The 5537-nt window shown below is 48.2% G+C and overlaps 1 protein-coding gene across 2 annotated transcripts in view; it reads left to right on the top strand.

Annotated features, from left to right (window-relative positions):
• The window catches only part of Kcnj5 (potassium voltage-gated channel subfamily J member 5), a 32363-nt gene extending 30300 nt beyond the window's left edge, over window positions 1-2063 (top strand). The window contains exon 3 of one of the 2 annotated variants that reach the window (XM_029481846.1): window positions 1-2063. This exon is cut by the window's left edge and continues 2290 nt beyond it. The gene's annotated coding sequence lies outside the window, so the exon portion shown is untranslated. The other variant, XM_029481847.1, reaches the window with a different exon arrangement.
• The last annotated feature ends 3474 nt before the right edge of the window (window positions 2064-5537 follow it).

Genomic DNA, 5537 nt, shown 5'->3' with positions numbered 1-5537 from the left:
GTGTATATATGGTGTGAGGGTTGGTAAGTAGGTGGGGGATTGGGTGGAGATGATGTGTATACTTACATGTATGTGTGTGTGTGTGTTATATGATGAATATGGTGTTTGTGTACATATGTGTGGTGTGAATGATGTAGCATGTGTATGCTGTGGTGTGTATGTCTTTGTGTGTAATGGGAAAGGGAGTCCACAGTGATGAGGTGGGGGTTATACATCTTCTATGTGGTGAAACAGGTCTAGTGGAGAATGGAAAATGAGCTGCCATCCCTACTCAGGAAAGAAAATCACCGAGCGGGTCCACAACACCCAATAGGTAAGCTGCAGGAGTCTAAGTATGAAGTCTGCTGCTGAGACTAGATGTCTAGAGTAACAGGAGATGCAGTCGTTGTCACAAGAGACAGACACTAAGCCTGGCTTTCTAGACCCCGGGCTTAGGCAGGTAGGATCAGTTCTACTCCTTGGTAGGCCATGCATCCTGTCTTGATCAGAACTAGCTAGTGCCTACAGGTTAAGACCCTTAGTGAGGCGAGTTGGTAAAGATAAGAAGTAGCAGGGAATGATGCTCTTATGGCCGGACAGTGGTCTGGCTCCTGTTTCACAATTGCCTTATTTGTATTTCTGAAACATCCCCCACTTGGCCAAGAGATAACAGTGGTCTGTGTGAGTCAGGGCCACTGGTGTGTCAATGAGAAGCTGTGGAGGCTATCAAAGAGGTGGATGCACTCCTGAAGATGCCCGCATGCCAGCGCTGATATGTACTGGAGTTAGTAAGATAACAGACCCAATCAGGTTTCTATTGTGGTGACCTAAGTGTGAGGGGACTGCCCTTCGCATCCCAAGGACATCTCCATCTCAATGAACAGTTGATGTCACTAAAGTTTTAAAAACTCTTCAAATAATTTTCTGAAAGTTCTTGACCAATAAATTTAAAATGTAGGTTTATTATTAAATGCTAAGTCTGATGCTGGCCCATATCTCAATGGGTCACTGCTCCTACATATGAGCCATGTTAGTCATGGACTTTACTGTATGACTCAGAGCTCATTCCATCCCTCATGGTCACAAAGAACTGAGGCAGGGCTATAGAAGAGGCCAACAATAATTTCCAGAGATCTCTGTTCCTGTTGACTTCATGCCTTGACTGTCATGTCCTTCCTCTCTGGAAAAATCCCTCGCTCCTTGTGCCAGTAGAAATTCACCCACACTGGAGAAGGCAAGTTCTTACCGGTTTTCTCCTCACTCTCCCCAACCAATCTGACACTTCCGAGGTTCTGCCAACATAACCACGAGACCCTGTTCTCAGTCAGGCCTCTCTGCTTCAGATGTGGCTCCCACTGGGTTCCGACATAATCAAGGAACCCATGTTTGCCATTTCTCTTGGCTGCTTTGAGAGCCTAACTGAAGCAGTCAACACTGATGGAGAAGAGCCCCTGTCTGCCTGGGGAACATGTCTCTGCTTGTTTGTTATCTGTAGCAACTGGGAACCTTCATTCACACCTCTTATCCCATGGCCTGCCTTCCAGCTGGCCATGGCTCAGTGACTCCTGTGGAGCCAGGAGCTTCCCCTGAGGGTGACACAAAGCAAAGATTGCACATCAACTTGTAAGACACCCCGGCCTCTGTCGGGTGGAGCAGTGGTTAGATACCACTCCTGCATTCTTGGACTTGGTTCTGGTAAAGGTGTCTGGAGATCTCTTTTACCGCAGATGGAAATGTCTCAAGCAAACACGATGGGGCCATCTTCCTGCACAAACGCCCTTAGGAATCAGCTCCCAGGCTGCAGGCACAGACAGAGCCCTCACAGTGGCTCTGGTCGATTCCTATGCTGTGCTGTAGAGGACAGTCCCTTTTTCCAGCCTTAAGATAATTAGGAAACACCTTTTTCTGATTCCCAGAGAGCTACTGAGCCGTGGACAAAGAGATTCCATGGGGAAGAATGGTTTTCCCCTAGAGGCTATGTAACCTCTGGGCTTGGTTCTCTAACAGTATTCTAAAGTGCTCTGTCAAATTGCCCTCCCAGGTATATGACTCCAAGCTTATGAAAAAGAACACCATTACACTGCTCAAAACTCACCCACCCTCCCTCCCCCGAAATGGCTCAACCTGAGGTTGCTTTCTCTTTTAAAATACAGAGCTCTTGAGCTCCCATTCAGGTGATTCCCAGTTGGAGCAATTCACTCTTCCTTTTGTTCATCTAAACCTGCAGTTATTGGCATTTCGGCTGGTATTGGGGTGGGAAGGTCAGACCGGGAGAGAACACTGCCCTAGTAACAGGGCTCAGTCTCCACAGGGAGGCTTCAAGATGGCAGCAAAGACAGAGATTGCCAGCGATTCACACAGCTCATCTGTCCAGGGGTAATTTTCACCTTTTATTTAGTGTTAGATATTCAGAATCCACCTTGCCGAAGTCACAAGTAACTTTAAGGCATCTTCTTCCTTTGAATAATTTTGAAAATAGCCACGTTGGGAAGTCTCTGGGCTATCAATCTGCAGGCAAGCCGTAAGTTTACAGAATGGTTGTTATCAGGGAACCCTGGGGAAAGGGCAGGGAGGCTGTGGTAGTTAAGGTTAACAATCTCTCAAATGGAAACCTAAGCTTTCCACTGAGCATGCATTGGCAAGGGGGTTGATAGGAGGTGTCCTCCTGTGATGATCATCAGCTGTCAGTGACAACATCTCACATGAGCCTAGTCCTCACACAGACTCCCCTGTAAAGACAACATGGCGAGCCAAGGTATTGGTTCATCTTGAGAGGGGGGTATGAGAAGCCCCAGCTGGTATAGGGCAGCTGCAGTGAACAGGACATATCCCATGTCTGACCTAGCACCCATCCCCTAGGGTAATCAGAGAGAAGGAAACCATGCATGTACGGCAGACAGCAGGCACAGAAACTTCCCATCAGCAGTCAGCAATAGCACCTGTAACACTCAGTGTGTGCACTGCCTGACAGTGGTAGGAAACAGACATAGACATGAACCAGGAAGCTGTGGCAATGTCCAGCAGCTTCACACGGGGGACGATGCTGCCCCTGTCTGCAGGCAGAGCTATGAATCCTGTGCGGATGTCAAAACCAAGGTTATGGGGAAAAGAATCCTCAAAGGGCATGTTTACACTTCAAGCCTAGACTGTGAACTGAAGAAGAAGCTATAGATATGAGGATCTAACAGCAGACCCCCAGAAAAGCCACTCTAGCCCCGAGAGCTCTGCTCTACCCGAGTCAGTCACACCCACAGTAGGTACATGTAGCAGGTGCCTCTTTAGACCCCAGTAGAGTCCAGCAACATGTTGGTGATAAACAAATGTCTAGGGAGTAGTTTGGGAAATAGAAATGTCAGCTGAGATTTTTTTTTCCTCTAAGGGACTATTTGCTTTTATTCAAAAGCTGCTATTCAAATAACCTTGGCTTCTGTGTGCTGGAGGCAAGAATTCTAAACCACAGGGGAAGAATGGGTGAGAAAGGGGATGTGTTAACCAGAGCGGAGGACTTCATTCTTCACAAATGGTACAAGTAAGCACAGAGAAGCAGGGCCAGTGGGGCGAGGCTGCTGCTGCGAGATGTATCAAGTACGTATGTCTGCACATTTAGGGTCCCTCCGTGTGCACCAGCAGAATGTTGCTGTCACATTCTGAATCACCTCTGAAATAAACACGTTCACAGAAGAGACAGCAGCCAGCCCTGTGTGATTTGAAACGTCCGGGCTCGCCTAGCTGCACTGCTACCTGGAGAAGTGAGCAGCTGCAGTCATTCAGGAATCCACAACCATCTGTTTGTCTCCGCAGAGTGGAGCTCACTGGGTCTGGTCCACGCAGATGGCTATGAAGGAGGGAAGCATGTTCATCAGATTGACTGTGCTCTGGAGGAAAGAGCCATTAAACTGTCAGGGCCATTCCTACTCAGAATGCACTGACAGTCTTCCCTCTCTCCTCTGCAGCCTAGAACTTTCCTCATTAACATTACCTACCTTTTCAGGTCCCCACTGCCTTTCTGTATATAAGGGTATCCCCATCTGTATGTTTCTCAGAACCCCCAGAGCAGGAAGACCTGGACATCGGTCCAGTGGCCATCTATCCTGATCATTGCCTCTGGGCTTGGTAAGCCTTTGCTAGACATACCAACACCTGTCTATGGTGAAGGTTGGAAAACTATGTGTCAGGAAGCAGAAGTTCAGGCTGGATATATCTCAGTGGATGGCATTATGCAGGGGCCTGAGCCCAATCCCCAGCACCAATAGGGGCTGGAGAGAGAGTGCACACTCCACAAAATGTTCAGTGGATCTCTGACTTCCCATTACTTCAGCTTTCCTACACATACCACCATATTTACTGGATCCCTACTATGTTCCAGAAGCAACAGGAAACACTGTGGATTCAGTAGTGGTCAAGAGTGTCTTAGCTGACTCTCACTGCTGTAACACACATGCTTCAGACTGGATAATGCAGAATCGATGGGCATGTCCGCTCATGGTCTGCAAGCTGACACACCAAGATAAGCGCAGGCAGATTCTGTATCTAGTGAGGCCTACTCCTCCTGGATGAAAACCTCTCTGCATCCTCCCATGGTAGGAGGGGCAGGCTTGTTCTCCTATAGGACTCCCTTATAAAGGTGCAAACCCCACTCCTGAGGGCTCCACCCTCATGATCTAACCCTCTTCTGAATCTTAATTTCTAACTCTATTGCCTTGGGGATTAGACTTCAGCATGCAAATTTTGGGGGTGAAACAAACCCTAAAAAGATAGTGTGATCTCTTGCCTCCATGGGACTTGTTGTATGTTAGGGAGCAGAGAAGGTACATGAGTAAGAGAACAGCAGGTGCCAATAAAATCCAGGAGCAAAGCAGAGGGCTGAGCTCAGCGGAGAACAGGGGGGTCCTTACCCTGGCTGCTGAGGCTAGAGATGCAAGGAAATGGGAACTCACCACACAAAGCAGACAGGCTTCATCTTTGGGGACGCAAGGACAGAGAGGCAGGGAGGTAGGGTGTGTGTAAAGTCCTGAGGTGGATGCTGGAAGGATCTGTAGGGCTGAGTGAAGACCAAGGGCACTGCAGCCCCAAGACCCAGCCCTGCCTTACTGGGAGGACTTGGATGTCACCCCAAGGAGAGCTCATCAAAGAATGACCTAATGTGACATGTATGTATGCTCCTGTCTCCAGAGGGCTGGGATCACAGGATAGTGTTACAATACCTGAATAAAAGAACTTATTTAGCCGGGCAGTGGTGGCACACGCCTCTAATCTCAGCACTTGGGAGGCAGAGGGAGGCAGATTTCTGAGTTTGAGGCCAGCCTGGTCTACAGAGTGAGTTCCAGGACAGTCAGGGCTACACTGAGAAACCCTGTCTCAAAAAATATATAAATAAATAAAATAACTTATTTAAGGAAAAAAAAGGAAACCAGAAAGAACAAACAAGAGGCTGGGGAGATGAGTCAGGGTGTAAAGTGCTTGTGTGTAAGCATAAAGGTCTGATGCAGATCCAGGTACCACTCAAAAGGCTGGATATGATGACACACGCCAGCAATCCTGGCACCGGGAGGGAGAGA

Source organism: Mus caroli, chromosome 9 (assembly GCF_900094665.2).
Source record: "Mus caroli chromosome 9, CAROLI_EIJ_v1.1, whole genome shotgun sequence".
Lineage (NCBI taxonomy): Eukaryota > Metazoa > Chordata > Mammalia > Rodentia > Muridae > Mus > Mus caroli.
This window is presented reverse-complemented; position numbering and strand designations above follow the sequence as displayed.